The sequence below is a fragment of the Canis aureus genome, chromosome 18 (genome assembly GCF_053574225.1).
Source record: "Canis aureus isolate CA01 chromosome 18, VMU_Caureus_v.1.0, whole genome shotgun sequence".
NCBI classification, from domain to species: Eukaryota; Metazoa; Chordata; class Mammalia; order Carnivora; family Canidae; genus Canis; species Canis aureus.
This window is the reverse complement of record NC_135628.1, coordinates 35,681,919-35,705,035: the sequence shown is the minus strand read 5'-3', so window position 1 is coordinate 35,705,035 and position 23,117 is coordinate 35,681,919. Positions and strand designations below refer to the sequence as shown.

The following is a 23,117-nucleotide window of genomic DNA, read 5'->3' as shown; positions in this document are numbered from 1 at the left end:
TAGGGGAAGAGAGCAAGTCTCATTGTGTCCTGATGATGGAGAAAGCTCAGGCCTCCCACTGGTCCTTTGCTGATGTGGGGTGGGGTCAGGTTATAGTGTGTTATGTGAGGTGTAACTCATGTGGAATGGTTACTGCTTAAAATTTTTCTATCTTGTTAGATTTCACTTTCCTTATTCTTTGGCTTAATAGGCTGGAAGGGATCAGGGGTACTTTTTAGTCCATGTCAATTGGTTTATCCAGGTTGTTGGCTTTTTCAGTTCTATGTTTAAGATATATAAGGTAAAAAGAAACTCACTGTGTGATTCTTTTGATTCTGAAGTTCTTAATCAGTAAGCTTACCCTCTTCACATGTCAGAATTTTCTTGTATTTATTTTATATATAAAGTCCAGGGCTTATATTTAAACTTGCCAGGAGAAAGGGAGGATAGCATTTCTACTCCATCTTGCTTGAAGTAGAAGCTCAAGACTCCTGATTCTGAGTGTGATCTGAGATTATTGGCATGAAACTTAGTTGCAAAACCACTTTTTGTCTTATGCCTCTGACTTATTTTCTTCTGAGAGTCCTTCAGCATCACAATTTTCTTCCCATAGACTTTCTCATTAGAAAGAGAACATGTCATGTTGGGTTAAGTAAAAGTTATATACTCTTCCATATTCTAAGGCTTATAATGGCCAAAGGGTACTTGGTGGTTGGCTTCCCTATGATATTACAAAAGTTAAATATACTATCCTGCAGCCATAATTCTTCTCTTAGTCATCTATTAATCCATGATCCATACATTTATGAAATTTTTTACCCATATATTTCTGATTGGCGACATTGTCTTAACACAATAAAGTTATTAATAGTAGCAATTATACTACCACTGCTAATAAATGACCACTTTGTGCTAGACATTATACTATGTGGAAAGCATAATGAATGCATATTTTAAATTAATTTACACTTCAGTGGAGGAGACTAAATGCAAACAAGTAACTATAACACTGGAGTACACAAAATATAACTGAACATTGTCTTAAACGAATTAGAGGAATAATATTTCACATATAACATAAAATTTGGAAGTAAGCATCTCAAGGAACCCAGATTCCTTATGTCTTTTTATCCTGTTGCTTTAACAGATGATCTTGTTTCATAGTCAAAAGGGGAAAGCCAAAGGACAAATGAAGGTCCTAGAAATCCCATCAATGACTTCCACTTGTATCTCATCTATTCTGGGCCACTCCTAATTATAAAGGATTCTGAGATCAATGTATTTTTTTCTTCTTAAGATATGCATATGGCTATTGTAGAAAAAGCAGAGCCCTGTGACTAAGGAAAAAGAAAATAAATATTATTATAGGAGTAGGTAAGATTGTTATTGGAGATAAAAATTGGAGGGAACCTTACATTCCTTACTTTTCCTTTTCCTTACAGCATAATTTTGATGAGGTAGTGAAGCATAATTGGGAGTAAAGGTGTTTTTTCTAGAGGGAATGGCATATTCTAAGTTTCAAGCAGTTCTTGGGAAATGATAAGTATTCCTACAAAAACGTGTGAGGGAAGAGAAAATGACCATAAATATAAATAAAACCTTATTCTGGAGTTTGATTGTTGTGGACTTGATATAAAAAGAAAGTAGAATTTATTTTATAGGGATGAAAAAGTCTCTAAAAAGTTTTTTATAGGTGAGTGATATCGGGTCTGTGTTTTAGAAAGAGAAATGTAGTGATAGATCAGAAAATGAATTAGAGAAAGAACTTAATCAGTCCATCCTAATCTATCATTGGAAACTGAAGAAATCAATCTTTTATTTATGAGAGAGAAATAGAGAGAGAGAGTGAAAGCAGGGGTTGGAACAGAAAAGGAAGGAGAGGGAGGGGGAAAGAATCTCAAGCAGACTCCCCACCAAGTGCAGAGCCCATCGAGGGCTCAATCTCCATCTCATAACCTTGAGATCATGACCTGAACCAAAACCAAGAGTTGGAAGCTTAACCAACTGAGCCACACAGGTGCCCCTGATGCTTGATTATTTAGAAATAGTCTTCCCTAGGCTTCTGCAACTCTGTCACACCCTTCTTAAAGAGAAGTCACAGTGACATACAATATTCCAAGTCAGGCTTGCTGGTTTTTTGTTTGTTTGTTTGTTTTTTAAATGTAGACTACTGCTTTCTGATTTGGTTCTTACTCTTGCTAATGCTACTAAGCATTTTGTGTGATATTGTCTCTGATTCTACATTGAGCCTGTTAGAATATGTTGGATCTCTGAAAAATGTAGAGTTGATAAAAGGTTTTCTTTTTCTCAGTCCACAATATTTGATATTTCATTTGTCTGCAAGGTTGATCAGATTGTATCACCAGCAGTTCACGTATTATTTTGGTTTTTTTACTATATTCAGATCATTGTGTATAATAAAAGTTTCAAAGTTTTGATCTAGCTTCAAATATTGTACAAATTTATGATTGCATTTTTAAGAGACAGGGAGAAAGAGAGAGAGGGGTTAGGAAGGGGCACAGGAAGAGGGAGAGAGAGAATCTTAAGCAGGCTCCACACCCAGCATGGAGCTTGACCCGGGGCTTGATCTCAGGACTCTGAGATCATGACCTGAGCTAAAATCAAGAGTTGTACACTTAACCAACTGAGCTACTCAGGAGCCCCATCATTTTCATTTTAAAACATGTTTAAATATTTGAAAACATTATGAGTAAACTACACTCACAAATGTGGGCTTTAGGATCTGTTAACACATTGACTATTATTAACTTTTGTTGGCAGTTCAACTCATTTTTGTAAAACCCAGATAAAATTTTATTGCCATCCTTGAGCATATATTTATTTTTCCTGCGTACTATTAAGAAGTTTGTAGCTTTGCCCATATAATTCTTTTTATTTGGTCTGCATGACTCTTTTCTGCAAGCTTGTGTTATTTTATGGCAGACATGAAATGGACTTAATTAAATGCTAGGCAAATTCCATGCATACTCTTGAGAATTATATAGTAACAAGTGAACATATAATTTATTCTGTCCTAATAATGCTGCATTATATATTATAAATAGTTTTGGGGGTTATTGTACTTCTAGAATATATAAATTTTATATTTTTGATAAACATTCTGTCTAAATTTATGTTTACAAATGTTTGTTTTTCAAGCGTGGCATACAATTATTTTTTAAAGTTGATTCTGTCATATTTTAAAAACAAGAAATTTAAAAATAAAATTTCATTGTGACCAATGACTCTGACATGATTAAGCAGACTTAAGAACCAAGGACAATTTTTACTCTATCCTCACAGAGTATTTCTTCTACTGTATCAACAATTGTGATGTTTAGTAGCCTCAAAATTTTCATGTGAATTCACTCAAGCACAAGAAATTTGTTTTTTATGTTTTACATAAATGTAGATAAATACTGCCCAAATTCGAAGAACTTTATGTTATCACTTCTACACAATAGTGTTGTGGTCCCTACAATGTTACATATAATTTTGAAACATAAAATAAAGGTTGAAAAGGTGCACCTGGGTAGCTCAGTCACTTAGGGGTCTGACTCTTGATTTCAGCTCAGGCCATAATCTCAGGATCATGATATCAAGCTCCATATCAAGCTCTGCACTGGCCATGGTGTTTGCTTTTGATTCTTTCTCTCCCTCTGCCTCTGCCCCTGCTTGTAGTTTCTCTCTTCTCATCTGTCTCTCACTCTCAAAAAAAAAAAAAAAAAAAAAAAGAATGTAAACAATTCAAGCTTCTGCTTCCTTTATGCTTATTGTGAACAGCTTAGCTTTGCTAAAACAGACTTATGTAACAGATAGGGTGAGTTAAACTCATCACATTCGAAAAAGAGGCAGATACAATTAGGAAAAAAGATATTTAAATCCTAGATGTCTAACATTACAACAAATACATGCTAGGGATTGACTGAGAGGGAAACAGAATTAGTGCCATTGTCAGATAACCCAAAGCAGAAACGATTCCTAGAATGATCATCCAACAAGACTGATACTTTTTTCCAAAATCTGAAATTAAGTGTATCTCTGTTAAGCCAGATAACATTTGGGATAGTAGCCTACATTCCTTTTCCTTTCTGTTTCTGTTTCAGATTTTTCTTTTTTCCCATCAGCCCTGTGCTAACTATGGAAGTGGATGATGATAGAAAAAGATAAAAAGGCTGTTTGGTCCACATTAGTGGACCATTCCTCCCCTGCCATTCCCAGCTTCAACTATATTGGTCTTCTTGCTATTCCTAAAACTATCCAAGTCCAGCCTACTCCAAGGCCATTGCACTTACTATTTTTTTCTTCCCAAATTCTTTATTTTATTCATGCATTCTATTACTGCTTTTTCAAAAATCTTGTCTCATGTATCCCATTATAGTGCTTTATCTTCATAGAAATTCACATTATAAGAGGACATGATTAATATTTATTTGTTAAATTGCTATTTTCTGCCCCCCCCCCAAGAATGTTAGTTTCATGAGGGCAGAGACTGTCACTTTGCTTACTGCTAAAATACCAGAGAAGTGTGGTTGGCATTTAGTAGGTATGTAAGTACTTTGTTTTGTTTTGTTTTGTTTTTGAGATTTTATTTATTTTTATGAGAGAGAGAATAAGCAGGGGTAGGTGATGGGTAGAAGGAGATGGATAAGTAGACTCCCTGTTAAGCAGAGAGCCCGACTTTGAGATCATGAGCTGAAGCTGAAGGCAGATGCTTAACCAACTGAGCCACCCAGGCACCCCAGTATGTAAATTCTTATTAACTAAATATTTCAGAAACTGTAGCCTTATAAAACTTGGGATATTTGAGTTTTGTGGGGTTTTTTCCCTTAAGAGGCAGACAGAAAAGAATAAGGCATTCTTATCCCTAGAGTTTAAAAAAAAATGAAGAAGGAATGATGGGAGCAGGGAGTTAGTGAAGACAGGAGACCTGAGCCCTAAGACCCATAGTGAGTGCCAATGAGACCGGACGACTCCTGAGAAGGGATGTCTTTTGAGAGCTGTATCTTGGTATGCAAGAGTATAGATTCCCATGTGCAGATTCCCAAACCCTAACCCTCTATGCTCTAGCAAGTTTGTAGGTAGCAGAAGTACACACAGGATTTGAAAAGGGAAGTGGACTATTTCAGCAGTCACTAACAGAGCTCAAAGATCGAGGACAAGGGGTCGCAGATCTAAAACTCGCTGAAAAACTTAAGACACTTCTGAAGATATGAAGAAACACTCAACTGGTTAAGCTACTTCCACTCCAGTAAATGGGAGCTAGGAGTACAAATTGTTAGATTAAATATTTATATTCCCGTGCACTTGAATTTATCGGCTGAGATTCATAACTGCCTTATTCACAGTTCAATTGAATGAGAATACACGTATTTCTGATTTCCATTTTCTTGTTTTATACTGTATGTGCAGGTGCAGGTGAGGAGGATGCATTAATTTAAACACTTGACACTTAGACAACAGGAGAATTTTTTGTCTAGTGTTTGGATCAGTTTTTAACAACCATAAAGGATGTTGGCAAAAATGTAGTGACATCTGTACTGACAGTGTGAAAGTACTGAGGTCAACAACTGCCGAGATGGCAAGTAGGAATCTTTTGCCCAAATGTGTTCAAGTCAGCACCACATGTTGCAAAGAAATTATAGAAGCCAGCATCTTTCAAAAACAGTTTTGAGAAATGTCACAAAATTGTCAAATGTATTAACAATCTTATTAAATAGCAGACTTTTTCAGAAATATTTCCAGCAGGTGGGGGTTTAAGTATGTCATATGAGACAAAGGCATTATTTTTGCTGATGAAAACAATCCATTTGCTTAATATCTCATACACCTCATCTCTCCCAAACATGTTTGTATAATTCGTGTGGAATAGGTTAGATATTTTTATTTTTTCAATAAGCTCATTTTGGCAGTGGGGGATTGGAATGTTAAAGCACATTTTTGCAGATAAAATGTTAGTGAATGGATTCTGACAGAGTGCCTTGATTTAAGAGAATATTGGAGACATATTAATTAAATGCCAGTGACCTGAGATTTAATTTTTAAAATCACTCAATTTTTTTAATGTTTTAAGATATATTTGAAAAATTATTTTTCACCAAAAAAAGTTCCAACCTAGCTGAGGAGACTATTCTTCTATTCATTCTAAATGTTTCACTGATCAGAAAATGTAAGAAGTTATTAGAGGTTGCTATTGATTGAACTGTGAAAAAAAAAAAATCTGCTATCCAGGATTCTGCTACATTTTAAATGAAAAACATCCTGTGAATAGAACGCTGGCTGCTATTACCACAGCTGTCTATCTAGGTATATTTGGATTTTTCTTTGTTCAATTAACCAAAACAAAATTACTAGATAAAATGGACATTAAGACTCATTTGTGCTTAATTTTTTTTTAAATGCAACATCTCCTAATCCAAATTTTTGGCTACTTCCCAAGATACTTTGTGGTTTCCCAAATATCTACATTTTTGATGACTTCATTTTATCTAAATAGTATAAAACCATACTTAGTGTATAGTGTTAGTATGTCACTTTTATTTCCTTTATTTTCTAGGGTTTCGTGTGAGATTTTAATGGTATGTTTCTGCTGCTAAAATAGTTTGAAAATCACTGTATATTTTTCATTTTGTCAGCTCACTTTTAGAATTTTATTCTTTAGATATTGTGATTGACTTTGAGCACTGGTGGTGAGAAAAATATAGGATATGGACACTGTTGTTTCTGGAACTTACAGTCTCACAGGGTAGACTATTCCACACATATTACTGTGAAATTACAACTGTCATAAGCTCTATAAAGAAAATGCACATGTCACATGACAGACTGTGATGGGGATTTTTAAATTAAGTCAGAAAGTCAAAGAAGGCTTGTTATAGGAAGCTTTGTCCCAGTGGAGGTCTAAGGGAGTAACTTAAACTGGGCAGGGAACCCCTTATAGAATGAAGAGCATGTGCAGAAGGGATGTGTGGCTGCAAAGCCGTGATCAATGAAGTGGGACAGGAAGCAAAAGTTGAGATGAGAAGCAGCCAGGGTTCAAGTGAAAGAGTTTGTTCTTCATCCCAAGACCAATGAGTAGCCACTGAAGTCATTTCAGTAGGAAGTGATCTGATCATATATGAACTTCAAAGAAGTCACTCTGGCTTTATGAAGAGAATAAATTAGAGAAAGGGGAGAGAGAATGATGGAAGACAAAGGTAATATGCCATTGGAGTATACCTAATGAGAGAAGCTCAGGGTATGAAGATTTGAGAGAAGATAGTAGGCAGACTTGAGAATTTTTTTCAAGTGGTAAATAACAACAAACTAATCTTATGTATATAAAGAATTATTTGGGTTTGTTTATTGCTTGGGTTTTTAATTTGATTAACAGCATGGATGGTGATGCCATCCAACATCATCCTAGGCCTCTGTTTCTTCTGGTATAAAATGTAAGGGTTGATTGCTAATGTCTGCAGGTCTAACACTACATGGTGGGCTAGCCAATTTGTGAAGATCTCAATAAAATCAACTTACCAATAATGTCCCATCAAAATCATCTTTCCTTAAGTGATGCATCATAGCCAATCTGACTCATATGAAAGAAACTAAAATAAAATAGGATTTCTATTTAATAATGTAAAGGTTAAAGTTAAAATGGATTTTTACAGAGTTTATTTTCAGAAAAATGAAATAATTTTTATCTCTCATTTTAAAGTGTCTCTGAGCTGTTGCCTTGTACTATTTTCAGCCATTTAATGCACTGCCTTCTTTGAGAAGTATGGAATCAGTCAGTTCCAGAAACACACCTGAGGCAAAAACAACCTCTAAAAGCTCCTAAACTTATTCATTTTGCTCCAGCAACCCTTTGAAGAGCTTAAAATTCTTAATCAATATTTGCTTGAGGTTTTGAGAATGATGACATTTGCATAGTTACAGTATAGACTTTATACTGTATGCTTTACCTGTTGAATATACCTGTACTCAGCCATGTTTGCCTTTACAGTAATTATCATGTTGACCGTGGAAAATGAGAAAGTAAGCCTTGGTGAAAGGCATATTATCAGCTTCCCTACTGGAGATTGCAGACACAGCATGAAAATAAAGCTGACAAAAAAAAAACAAAAAAAAAACAAACAAAAAAAAAAAAAAAGAAAATAAAGCTGACATAGTTATAATCTCTTTAACACCTTCTAAAAATGTACTTTCATTCTAATTTCTAAACTCCTACCTCTCCTTAAATGATATTTAGAAATACAAAAACATGGCCAAAAAGGAACACTAGTGGCATATATTTGTTTTTCAATCTGCTTAGCTGTCCATACACTTAAGATTATATTTAATTACTTCTGAAAATATTTATTGTCTCATTTCATAAATCTTTATGTTAAACTATACACTCTATTTTAAGTAATATACATAGAGATGAATATTCTGACCAAATCTTTCTTGTGTGGAGAGGCCCTGGCATTAACCAATCAGTAACCTGCTATTCAACATGAATTTAGGATAGAAGATTTCCTCTTTGTGATGAATTTTGTATTTTCCTAGTTAAGGGGGGGCAGTTTGCCTGCCTTTAAATAAATGTGGTCATGTAACTTGTTAAACATGCCTTTCCGAGTTCTTTCTAAAGAAGCAGGACAGTATAGACAGGAAACACTAGGCAAAGAGTCAAATAACATCTTTTTACTGCAAGTTGTGTAAGCTCCCCAAGTTTCAGTGTCCTCATAAATAAAATAGGTATAATATTTTTCCTGCTTACCTTATAAAATGATTTTGAGAATCAAATAAGATAATAATATAAAATCACCAAAAAGTGTAAAGTGCCACAGTAGTGAGATACATCATCTTTTTTAATAAGGAAGCCTTTTATTATATAAAAAATGCAAGCTTATTGGTTTTATTATTACACACTTATGAAATTATTGATGATTATTACATTAGCTTCTTATGACTGCTGTAACAAACTACCACAAACTTGGCAGTGTAAAAAGATCACAAACTGATTCTCTAATAGTTCTGGAGGCTGAATAGTTCTGGAGCTTCACTGGGCTGGTTCCTTCTAGAGGCTTTAGAAGTTCCTTTCCCTTCCCTTTTCTGCTTTTGGAGGCCATCTGTGCTCTAGCCAATGACCCCTTCTTTACATCACTCCAACCTCTTGTTCTGTCATCAAGTTCCCTTTCTTCTTCTCTAGTCAAATCTTCTGCTTCCTGCTTCTAGGGACCTTTCTGATTATGTTTAGGGTTCATCATGATAATCAATAATAATATCCTCATCACAAGAGCCTTATTTTAATCACATCTGAAAAGTCCCTTTTGCCTCTAATATCTTATTTGCAGGTTTCCAAGGAATAGGGTGTGGATGTATTTGGGGCCATTATTCAGGATACTCCAATTATTAATAGATTATCATGGTAGCCAGAAACCAGCAAGAATAGGGAGTCAGGTGAATGCAGCTAGTTATTGTTCATGGGAACATTTGCCTGAAGTTCATTGCCCTAGGGCAGTAAGAGGCTCCCAACCTGAGGACAGAAAAATCCCTAGAACCTACTCAATATAAAAATTCATTGCTCCACTCATCAGTAGACATTAAAATGATCAATACTGCAATGCAGGCAGTCCTAAAATGTTTTCACATGTAAATGGGCTTCTTGTTAGGAAGGCCAAGAGTGGCTGAGTCCCCACAGGGGAGGGGAGGGCCAAATCACTGGAGGCAACTGTAGAATGAAGCTCCGCACTCCCAGCCCCACTTTATAACTCCAAGAGTGTTGTCTGCTTTAGGTATTAGACTTCCAATATGCTTTTAGTTTAATGAAGGGCAATGGAAATGCAATAATATTAATAGTAGTAGTAATTACTTGAAACGGCTATTCTGAAACACTATGATTCTGTTCAGCAATACCTTAACAAGCTATGAGTGAGGAACTTCTTTTCATATGTAAACATTAATGGTTATAGGACACCCTTAAAGGGACTATACACTGACCCACATATAATCATTCTAATACTTCTTTTCTTTAAAAGCACTACCTAGTCAGAGAGATTTGAGGTTTTGTTTTTGGTGTTTCGTAATTTTTTTTTTTTTTTAAGATTTATTTAGTTCAGAGAGAGAGAGCCTGCACACACACAGGCAAGTAGGGAGAGGGTCAGAGAGAAAGGGAGAAAAAAATCTCAGACTCTGCACAGAGCCTAGTATCCCACACAGGACTCCAGCCATCCCACCACCCTGAGATCACGACCTGAGTTGAAATCAATAGTCAGTCACTTAATCAACTGAGCCACCTAGGCTCCCCTTGCTTTTTTTTTTTTTTTTTTAAATTTCACTGTTCCCTAGTAATCAGTTATGATAATGGGTCTTATTAAAATTCAAAGGTAAACAGAAGTGATGAACAAGTTACAGTTCTTTTCAATGGCTTAATTTCTAAATGAATTCTTACATGCTTAGGCCTATGCTGGCAAAGCAATAGTAACCTAAGTGGCTTAAAAGTAAATTAGCATCTTTCTCATCCTGCCCACCATTCACTTAAATTCTTAATCACAAACAAACAAACAAAAAAATTCTTAATCACAGCCAAAATTCGATGGAATTATAGGTAAAACAATAATCACAGGGCAGTTTTTCAATTTGTATACAAACTACATTGTTTTTAAAATTTATCTCAGAAGTTCATGAAATCCTAATATATGAATTAGAAATAGCTAAGTCAAGTTCATAAAATTCAAATGCTTGCCTTTAACTTTTCTCTATATTGGCTATATAAATGTGTGATTATTTGCTAAAAAAAAAAAAATCAACAGTTGCTCATAGACTAAGAAATCTAACCTTTGCAATTTCTGTTTTGGAAAAAAAATATAAACTCCGGACTATGCATGACAAATAGGCCAAAAGCCAAGAAACATATAACATATGTTTTATGTTCAACATAATATATAGATTGACAGCTTTTATTCTTTCTGGGTTTTTCTCTGTTCTCTACAAATGAATCCCATTTCTGACTTTCACTGCTCATCACTTCTGAGCCTTCTTAACACGATTTCAACCTGAGACCGTTTCCCCTCAACTTACACATTTTCCTGTCTTTAGCAATATTTTATGATTCTCCCAGGCTTCAAAGCTATGAAAATGAGTCATTTCTAACTTTTACCTGTTCTTCATGCAAAGGTGCTGGTAGACTTCAAACACCCCTCCTTTTTTTTTTAAAAACATACTGAGATTTTTATTTTATTTTCAATTAGTGATGCCATCACTCTGGACAGAACCCTTATCACTCCTTACTTTGGCTTTTTCAATGCTCAGTTAATGTAAATGCTCAGGCTTAACTCACCTTGCCAGCCAATTATCATACAAATTCTCTTTAAATATTGATCTTGTCATCTTACTCTTAAAAATGCTTCATGGTTGTTCCCCAACTCCATCACCATGTTTTTGAGTCCTTTGGTTTTGAACCTCAATGCATTGCTACTCCCATAGCTCATACTTACTCAGACACAGGGAATTTTAATTTTCCATGGCCCTAAATCCATGTCTCTATTTGTGTTGCTTTATTTTGTTGTGATGTCATTCTCCTTTTAAAATTACAAGGAATTCAGATTCTATATAGTCTTCCTTAATGTTTGGAGTATTTTACACAGCATGAAACACCAACCTGGCGGTCAAGACTGAAGCAGTACTTGAGTATGGCTTACTTGGAGTACTCTATGTGACAGGTGGCTGATTCTTCACAACTACCCAGGCTTTGCATAGAAATCAGATAAGTTAGTAGATGATGTCATTGTGCTAATTTTGCTGATGATAATCACTCAGTTTCAGAATGAGATTTTTGCCTGAGTTTTGAAACTATATATATGTATTTCTTCATTTTCATTACTAAAAATAACTTAAATACAGCCAACAGATTTAGGCAAACACTTGTTTTCATAGCATTTCTAAGTCATCATTTGAAAAGATCAAGTTCATTATATATTTTTAACATTTTTATAAGTTAAATAAATTTATAAAATGTATTAGACTACTAAAAATGTATGGTGCAAAATCTTACCAATTTCAAGAAAATGTTTAAAAATTAGAATAGGTTTATTAACTTGCTTCAAAATTTCAGAACTATCAATAAAAGATTATAAATGTGAGACTATTGGAGTCTAGGTTATGAGTTTTAAGCTGTGAGATGTTTAGCTATAAAGACCATAGGTTTTAATATTTCAAATGTTCCTCAAAAATTTCCTAAAGGAATCAAGTTGCCTTCTTGAAGACACCTTATATAAATATAGGCACTACAGTTACAGAATGAACATTTATCCCCTCTATAACCAATGCCCTATCATTAAAGTCAGTAAAACTGAGATTGTTTTGAAGAATGCAAGTAGTTATACTTGGAATTTACAAAATTGCTTTCAAACTGCACTCCTTCCTTCTCTAAATTAACTCTTCTGATGGATTTTTTTTTTTCTGGCATCTTTTTCTGCTTCCTTAAGCTATAATTAGTCATTGAAAATTGTCTTAGTGCATGCCTGGAAGACATTATAAACCCCTGTCATAGTTCTTCCTCCTTGTTAAGAAAGGTCTCTTTCTGAATGATATAATCTCAGTAACCTAATGACCAGAAAGCGATTTTGGAACATCATGACCACTATTCCTCTTTACAAGGCTGTAGCAGTAACACAGATACAAAATTATTTGCACTGTGTCCTTTTAAAGATAGTGGTGAAGCAGAAGTACAGCTAGTAAATCCAGAACAAAAACTCACCTAATTGTGTACATTTTGGTGAACAGAAAAAAATAATCCTATTTTAATAAGCATTTTGTGTCTGCATACAGTTACAAAACTAATAAACTATAAAGGTTGATAAAATTGAAACCAGTCATTTGAAATGTATTTGCAGTTACATCGACACTCATTTCCAGTTTCAGGCTAAAGCAACATTCAAATGTTAGATATTTTATATCTGCAATTTTGAGAGGAAATGCTGAATCGGTTTAAAGTAGCTTCAAAGATGTAGATACTCATGTGGGAATTAATTGGCATGAACGAGAAGGAAAATTGCTGAAATGATTTACATTTACCTGTTTATAAAATCCCCTGGGTTTCACACTAAACATTATGTAGGGCTTAGTTGTAACTTTGAGCATTTTTTCCCATTAATCACAACTAAAACACAGAAGTTCTGACAATAACAAATATGGAATGTATCCCATTTTCTCTGTGTAGTTGTGATGAGGAAAGCAATATAAAGTAAAGAACGTAAAGTCAGTGAGTCTCCATATAAAGAGAATAAATCAGAAGTAGGACAATTTTCTTCAGCAGTCCAAACTCATAAAATCAGATTTTCTGTGTCCTAATTTGGGAAACAGATTTTACTATAGGTGAATGCTTCAGTCTTTGCTTTCAAACATGATACCCTTTAGTTTGTAATTGCTGAGTATCCTACAATTGCTAACTCTTGTTGAGCCTCCCACCAGACCATACCTAATAAGAGCTGATTAACATGTAATATATATCCTCCACTAGAAATCAGACTCTTCATTTGATTTTTTGCTCTCACCCTGATGTGTATCAGAGTACTTTGCAATAAATTATTACTAAATAAAAAGAAAGTTATAATAAACAAGAATTATAGCCTTCCCAAATAATCTTTCTAAAATTTTCAAACTGATCTTAATCTTTCTCTCTTAGCAAACCACCAATGTATAATGAATCGTATTTTAAGTTTTAAAGAAAACGAATTAAACAGAATAACCAAGATATGTGTTCCTAATAGCTAATGAAACAATAAGAGGAGACTTTAAATAAAAAAAGACACAGAACACATAGGAGATAAACCACATGTAAATGACAACTAATAAGAATAAATAATAAAACAAATAAATTATGCCTTATGAATTTAAGAATATAAAATGTACATATTTTATTCTTTCCTATGGTATTTTGTGCTATTTTTCTCTCTTATGTTCAGGTTTGTGTGAGTCTAGATCTGCAAATACTGTCACCAATATTGCTTTCGCCAGTCTCTCTACTCATGTCATAGTTTGATGAAGTTCATTTTCTAGTAGATTGCTGAGTAAGGGCTCATGGTTAAAGAATTTTCTGAGTTTCTAAATGACTAAAATAATTCTCCATACCGTTGGTATTTTAAGGACAGCTTATCTAGTGATAGTCTCTTGTTTCACAATTTCTTTGATGGGTTTTTCCTTGCTTTGCATGCTGCTTTTGCCAGAATTATGCCAATTTAATTCTCTTACCCTTGTATGTTATTTGATCTCATTTGTCTGAAAACTTTGAGGATTTTCTAAATCTTTAAGCTCTATAGTGTTTAATAGGATATGTCTCAGAGTTGATCATTTCAGTTCTTCCATTTCTAAAAATGTATTCTGCATGTATATTCATATGGTGAGCAGAACTTTTTATACAGAGCTAATCTTGTAAGCAATACTTGTGTTAGCACAAGATTGGAAACAACATAAATGTCAACCAATACTTGACTGGTTAAATAAATTATTATACATCCATAGAGTGGAATAATCTATACCTATTTTAAAAAATGACAGGCTTTTATGTTCTGAGGCAAAACTGTATCCACAATTTATCCTATTCACCTTATTCCAATCTGACTTCTATTCCCTTAGCTCCACTGAAACGGCTCTTGTCAAAGTTACCAAAGATTTTCATGTTGCCAAAATCAATGGATCCTTTTCTGTCTTTATCTTACCCTACCTATAAATGATTTATCTCTCAATTAGCCACTGCTGCTTTCTTCAACATTTTCTCCTTGAGATTTTGTGATACATGCTGGCATTTCTTTTCTCCATACCTTATCATTTCTTCTCATTCTTCTTTATAGGTTTCTCATCCACTCAACTTGTAAATATTGGCGTACCTCAGAACTCAGTCCTGCTTCCCCCAATTGTCCCCATAAGCACTCCTCCCTAGAGATCAAAATCATTAAACAGAATTGAAATCACAAGTACACATGTCACTCTCAAGCCCAGAATTCTTCCTTAACATTCCATTGCACATGTTATAAAATCCAAAGGCCTTACAAAACCTAGAGGATGTAAATACCTCGGAGCCAGGCTGTCGCTCCATCCTCATCTCCTTTATTCCTTCCCGACACCACCATCCACAATGATCCAGAAACACTGCCTTATAACATTTCCTGAGACACATCGTACTCTAACATCAGAAATTTATACCTGTTATTATCTTTTCCTGAAATGCTCTTTCCATGGCCTCTCAGTGGCACTTTTTATACATCAGAATTGAGTTTAAATGTCACCTCATGAGAAAAAACTTCGCTACCACACACTAAAGGATTGCTTTAGCCTCCAGTGTGGGATATGTGTACATTAGGGGGAGGACAAAATAGATGATCCATTGGGCTACAGGGAAAAAATACTACATTGTTGATTTGTATTTATTTTTACTACATCATTTCAATTATCTACAGTGTGTATATTTTACAATATTTATATTACAAAATAATTGTATACATTCATACATGTACATGCAATTATGTATACATTTAAACAAATATGCTTCTACAAGCGGTGTACAGAATTTTTAGTTACTACGTGTACTTGGTAATGTATGTTAAAAACCACTACTCTTGAGGCGCCTGGCTGGCTCAGTCGGAAGAACACGTGACTCTTGATCTCGAGGTTGTGAGTCCACACTGGGCATAGAGATTACTTAAATAAATAAAACTTTAAAAATATTCTTTAGGGGATCCCTGGGTGGCTCTGTGGTTTGGTGCCTGCCTTCAGCCCAGGGCGTGATCCTGGAATCCAGATATCGAGTCCCACATTAGGCTCCTTGCATGGAGCCTGCTTCTCCCTCTGCCTGTGTCTCTGCCTCTCTCTCTCTCTCCTCTCTCTCTGTGTGTGTTTCTCATGAACAAATAAAATCTTTTTTAAAAAATAAAAATAATTTTTCTTAAAAAAATCCCTATTTATATCCTTTGCGACTTGATTATGAGCTATAGTTATTTGAGTGCATTTATCTGTTTTATTTCCCAACTAGAAAACTCTGTAACAGCCGAAATCATAATAGTCATGTTCACTATTGTACCTCAATATGTAGTACTATTTGAGTGACTAAATAAATGAATGGAGGGGTGCCTCCGTGGCTCAGAGGTTGAGCATCTGCCTTTAGCTCAGGGTGTGATCCCAGGGTCCCAGGATCAAGTCCCACATCCGGCTCCCTGCTTGGAGCCTGCTTATCCCTCTGCCTCTGTCTCTGCCTCTCTCTCTCTCTCTGTGTCTCTCATCAATAAATAAATAAAATCTTTTTAAAAAATGAATTGAATGTATATATATTTATAAATATATATATATTATTTATTTATATGATATGGTTTAGTATCAACATAAACCTGTATAAAATCAGGTGATGTTATATAACATCACCTGTAATAAAATATTATGCAATTATATATGTAATATAATTTTTACATTAGCAATAAAGGCTTTAAAATTATGAGCTTTAACACAAAGTTTACAATGCCTATAAGATGAAAAAAAATTAAACTTTTATTTAATTTATTTTATTTAGAGACCTAACCGAAACCTTGAATAGATATAGAGAGATACTGTTTTGCTAGCTAATATAACTTGAAAATTACAAAGTGTCTTTTTTTTTTATGAGTATGTGAGTTTGGGGCAATTACTATTAGAATCCTATTTTTTTCTCCAAACTAAACAAAATAATTCTGAACTTTACTGGAAAAGTAGTATTAAAAAACTGCTAAGAAAATTTTAGAAAAGATAGTAGTAAATATGATATTTGGTAAATGAGTAGATAAGAGTTCAATTCAGATTCATATGTAATTCAGTAAAAGTTCCAACATATCTACCCATTTAGATTAATTCCAAGTGGAAAGAGATCATCAGTTAATAGTGCAGATGGAATGGAAATTGACTACTGCATATACTACTGCATGCTAAATATTATCACACATTTTTCCATCATTGTGATTTAAAAATGTAATAGATTTGATCTTCAAAGGGTCTTGATTTATATGTATCAAGAAAGTAAATACTAATATAGTTTCTAACATTGTTTGAATGAGTGAATTTCAACTGGTAAAGACTTATGAAACAGTATCAAAATTTCTGGATGGGAGTAGGCACATACTTCAACAGCATATTTATAGTTATATTTTCATATTTGAAAATGGAAGTAAACTATTGTTTTTAGAAAATAAACCACAGAAAGTAAGCCCAAATCTTCTTTGCTGCTGGAAATATATTGAAGATGGCTCATTTCTTGTCATCTTACACTCCAACCCAGGGTCAGGGAGAAATATGAAGATATATATGGGTATAGATATAGATATATGGAGATAGAGAGAGATAAATGTAGATAAATATGAAAAGATAGACATATATATATCAAAAGGAAACTTGTGATAAATAATTCTCTCATAATGGGAAAGAAAGTGTTGAGATTTTTTAAGCATCTTACTTACCTTTTCAAATGTTAGCTTGTGATTAATATATCAAAGCAAACTGCATTGAAGATTTTAAGACAGATAAAGATACTGGAGAGGTGTTATATATACAGCCCACAGATAGACTACACTTTTAAGAATCTCTGTTATACATCTCCCTTCTCCAAAGTCTTTCCTGCCCATTCTGCTATCATGATATACGTGAGTGTGTGTGTGTGTGTATGTCCCAAATATATGTATATATTTCTCTATATGTATATATTTAAACTCCTATTTCTCCCAGACCCTGAACTACAGTGAAGGTTCTCTTGTGTATCATCCAGCCACAATGGCTTGTCTCAATCTCTCTCACTGGATTCCATTCCCCCATCCCATTAACTTCCAATTTTATGCAGAGTAATTTACTTCATTTTAACCTCTAATCTCAAACTTGTACATCCAAATCATCAAAGTGGTCAGTTTAAACAAGTCTTCAAATTGTTAGGAGACATTCTCTTGAGACTATGAAGTGACTGATACAAAATATGCACTTGTTCTTCTCTTTCTCTCTCTCTCTCTCTCTCTCTCTCTCTCTCTCTCGAGCCCATTTCCTGAGCATGTACTTGTGCAGTTACACAGGTCTCTACTCCAAAGGGTCCCCTACTTGGTTTAGTGCTCTGCTTCCATCTTCTTGAAATTCTTAATAACTATTGAAAAAGAGGTCCTGCATTTTTATTTTGCACTGGGTTCTGCAAATTGTGTAGCCCACTTTGATCTCCCTGTTGTCTCTCTCTGTCTCTGCCTCTCTCTCTCTCTCTCTCTCACACACACACACACACACTTTCAAAGGGGGTTTGACAGACTAAATACTCATAGGTATAAGTCTGTAAAACTGAAACAATAGTGTTACACCAAGAGGAATGCACGCATTATACAGAATGATCTTTCATGGAGAGATGCTGAATTCATATTCATATTTAATCATGTTTTAGATCCCAGTAAAGCTTGGTATTTGGAAGATGAGATTTTAAAAAGAACAATAGAACCAGAAATGTTTAACAAGACCAGAAGTCTTAATGTCATTTTTATATCTATAACAAAGCCAAATTGTATCAGTCTTTAGGATTTTGAGGGAAATTCCAGTAGGAATTAATAAATGTTCAGAGAGTTTGAATTCCTTTACTAAATAAGAGATTAAGATTGATTTTACATCTGGAATCCAGAAATGATTTCTTCTCCCTTCATCACTTGTAATTTCATATCATCATATCTCATGTGAACTAACTCTATATGGAATTGAAAGTAATGCTATAAAGTATGCAAACTTTAGAGAATCTGAGTCATCTTTTATTGTGCTTGATTTCTAGCTAGTCTTTCATTTTCATATTGTTGCTAAGTGCTTTTCCATCTAATTGCATAGGGACTGATTTGTTTAGCAACCTCTGTTTAGAATTGGGCTTTTTTCTCTCCACTGTGGACACCATTCTGACATTGTTTTCTTGCTTCCATTGTTTCCTAAAGCATATTTCATCATTCAATTTTCCTCTCTTCACCCCTCCCAGATGTGAGTGATATTACCCTTTGGCCATAAATATATGCCTCTAACAGCTGCTTTGAAATATTCATTGCAAAAGACAAAAATAGAACCCAAACATTTATGTTACTAACGCAAGCCCACTTTCCTTTTGGGGCTTTTGATGATAAAAAAGCATGGGACATAGATCATGAAAAGAAAGTAGGTCTCTAGAATTTACAGTGGCCTCAGTGGGCTCAGGAGACAATTATTGGAGTTTGGGTCTATTGAAAGAGAAAGAATTTGAGTTCAAACTTTCCCGTGTAAGAGAACTTCAGCAGACTGGTCATGGCATTCTGTAAAAAATTTCCTTTGAGGCATCACCTGAATGATAAAATTTGAAGAACAAAATTATAAGAAAACAAGCAGAAAGCAGCTGCTGAAATATTAAAAATGTAAGTAGATATTTTAGCAGTCTTGTAGTACAGGAAAGATGAAAACTGGAGTTTAGGACCACTACAAGAGGGCCTTATAAAAGCCCCAGGCTTTCAGTTGAGACTTATTAAGGGGCAACAGCTATGGAATAGAAGCAAACCAGAGGTAGATCATCCTCAACTGAAACAAAGCCATCAGCACATCCTTTCTTGGCCTGCAAGAAGGAAGGTAACACCATCCAGAGTCTCAACACTTTTTCTTTTACAACATCTGGCATTCAGTCAGAAATTTCCAGACATGCTAGAAAAATAGGATCAAATGACTGAGAAATCTGAGAGTAAAAAAAGTAAAAGTAGACCGACAGAAATTTTAGATATTTGAGTTATCAGGAGTTGATTTTAAGACAACTATCTTAATATATTACAAAAATAAATGTATAGATGGAATATTTTCACCAAAGAATTGGAATTTAATTTTAAAATCAAGTAGAGGGACACTTGCGTGGCTCAGTGGTTGAGGCTTTGCTTTTGACTCAGGGTGTGATCCCCGAGTCCCAAGATGGAGTCCCACATCGGGCTCCTTGCATGAAGCCCGCTTCTCCCTCTGCCTATGTCTCTGCTTCTCTCTCTCTCTTCTCTCTTTCTCTCTCTCTCTCCCTCTCTGTCTCTCATGAATAAATAAATAAATTCTAAAAAAATAAAAAAATAAAAATAAAATCAAGTAGAAATCAGGACCTTACAAAAACCCTGAAATTTAAATATAGAGGAATTTAACAATAGATTAATCACAGTAGGGGAAAGAAAATATATATCTACAGCATTGTATACATATACACATACAAATGCCTACTTCAAGCAAGTAAAAAATGTGTAAAAAAAAATAAGATATCTATGGAACCTAGATAAGTAAACCTTGCATATCTCACTGGAGTCCAAGGAGAAGGGACAGAGAGAAAAATAGAAGTATGAGAAGAAATACTGGCTGAGAATTTCCCCAAACTGATGGAAAACATCAAGCCATTTGACATGTTCTGAAAGCTCTATGAATCACAGCCTGGCTAAATACAAAATTATACCTAGGTACAACATGCAAAACTGCTAAAATATAAGACAAAAAGAAAACTTTAAAGCATATAAATAAAAAAGACACATTAGTTTCAAAGGGGTAATAACAAGACTGAAAGCTGACTTCTGAAACAAAACAATGGGAGACAGAGAGCATTTACATGATGAATGGAACTTAGGGAAAATTAATTGATACTTAAGGAAAAAATATTCTTCATAAACGAAGGCGTTTGTCCTTTTGGACAAAGATTCAAAGAAGTTAAATCCATAGTTCTTGTTCTGAATGAAAGAAATGTAAAAGATAAGTCTTCAAAAAAAAAACAAAAAAAGAAAAGTATCCATGTTTAAAGTATAATAATCTAGCAAGAACAAAAAGCACTGGAAAGGGGAAAAGTTATTCTATATAAAAAACAAATATTAAATGCTAAAACAATAATGATATTTCACATATGCAGTTCAAAATATACGTAGGATTAACATTTGCAGAATTAATAGTGTGAAAGTTGAGATGCAAATTTTTAAAGTACTTTAATCAAAAATTGTAAAAGTAATAAAGATATATTTTAATCACTAAAAGATGCTTATTGTAATATATGGGGTAGGCATTTAAAGAATTAAAATAATAAGAAATAATATGTTCTTTAAAAAACTAAATAATGACATGTGGAACAAAGAATGGATGGGATATAGGATATAAATGATATTTATATGACAAACCCAAATATGTAAGTAACTAAATGTTTTATATACATTAAATACTCTAATTTGTTGACAAAGATTTTTATACTGAATAGATAAAGATACAACTATTTCTGTTCAGTAACATATAATACATATGAATATAAATATATATATTCATATATGTTTAGATATAGAAAGGATGAAAACACAAGGATATTAAAAGATATTCTCAGGCCATCTGGGTGGCTCAGTCTGTTAAGCCTCTGACTCTTGATTTCAGTTCAGGTGAGAGTGAGATCCAAATGGGGCTCTGCACTTGACACGGATTCTGCTTGAGATTCTCTCCCTTTCTGACTGCCTTTCCCTCTGCTCTCTCTTTCAAAATAAATAAATGAAGTCTTAAAAAAATAAATGAAATTAAATTAAATGAAATAAAATATATCCTAAAACAGCTATAAGCAGACAGGGTACACCATAAGAAAAAAATTACAAAAAATAAAAGGGAGTTTGTAATAATAATCAATTACATTCTTATGTAATATCCTCAAACATATCCTCAAAATACAAAACAAAATAAAAATTTCTGAAATAAAAATGAAATTCACAAATCCAAATAAAGAACAGAAGACTAATATGTTTCTTTTAGTGACTTACATAAACAGGAAAAAAATATACCAGAATAAGCACACAAGAAAACTACACCTGACATAAGGCATACCCAACAACTACAGATGACTGTTCTTCTTGAGCACATTATTTTCAAGTAACAGTTACCAAAATGGATCATACATTAGGCCATAAAGTAGTGCTTAATAAAGTTAAAAATATTAAAAACATACAAAGGAAATTCTTTCATCACAGTGGAATTAATCAAGAAATCGGTATTAAAAAGTAACTTTAAGCAACTGAACGTTTGGGACCCTGGGTGACTCAGTGGTTGAGCATCTGCCTTTGGTCCAGGGCATCCTGGAGTCCTGGGATGGAGTTCCACATCGGGCTCCCTGAATGGAGCCTGCTTCTCCCTCTGCCTGTGTCCCTGCCTCTCTCTCTCTCTCTCTCTCTCTCTCTCTCATGAATAAATACAATCTTAAAAAAAAAGAAAAGAAACAACGTTTGGCAGTCAACACATCACATTTCAAATAACCAGTGGAACAAAGGAGAAATCACAATGTCAATAAGAAATATTTTGAACTGATTAATGCTGAATTTCTGACACATAAAACTGGTGTGATACACTCAAATCTATAATCAGAACAGATAAAGCTGTGCTCTAAATGAAATTGAATTGAATTGAATTGAATTGAATTGAATTGAATTGAAAAAAAAAAAAAAACTGAAAATTCATGACCTTAACTTCAATCTCAAGAAGAAACAAAAAGAAGAGCAAATTAAGCCCAAAAAATTTTAAAAGAGGAAAATAATGAAACAGAAAAATAAAGAAATTCAAGATAGCCAATGAAACAATAATATTAATAAATCCCTTCCAAGACAGGGAGACAGAGACAGAGAGTCAAAGAGGCAGAGAGATAAAGGGGGGGGGGGATAGGAGGAGGAGAAAAAAAATTGTTTTTTAAGGAGCTTTCTTCATAGGTATGTGCTGGACAGTATCTAGTTGAATACTTGAGTAGGATTCTCCTCACCTGTTATTTCTGTATGCAGCTCTCTTCTATCTGATAATATTTCCTGAAAATTCTATCTCCTCTGGTCTCCATAAACTCTCAGCTCATTTCCTCAATTCCAGGAAACCTTGTCTGGAAACTCTTACAAAGGCTTATCATATGGCCTCACTTCATTTGTTCCCTCTTTCCCCAAAATCACTTTCTTTCATTGCCTAATGCCCACTATCATAAATACAGTTGCTTTTCTTATAATTTCCCCATTCTTGGTTGCTTGGGGAGGGAAGAGTAAATCCAGTATCTGTAATTCCATTTTACTATAAGCTAAAGTACCAAAAAATATTCAAAAGCAATTGTAGTGAGTTTTAAAGGAAAAATACCAAAATACATTAACTTCTAGCTAGTAGAATCAAAACCATGTCTAACATGT

The 23,117-nt window shown here is 34.1% G+C and overlaps 1 long non-coding RNA gene across 3 annotated transcripts in view; it reads right to left on the bottom strand.

The window, feature by feature from the left end:
- The window catches only part of LOC144288341 (uncharacterized), a 164,484-nt gene extending 149,603 nt beyond the window's left edge, over nt 1-14,881 (bottom strand). For all 3 annotated transcript variants that reach the window (XR_013356290.1, XR_013356288.1, XR_013356289.1), the window contains exon 1: nt 14,763-14,881. This is a non-coding gene — a long non-coding RNA (uncharacterized LOC144288341). The remainder of the gene's footprint in view (nt 1-14,762) is intronic.
- Between the last annotated feature and the right edge of the window lie 8,236 nt (nt 14,882-23,117).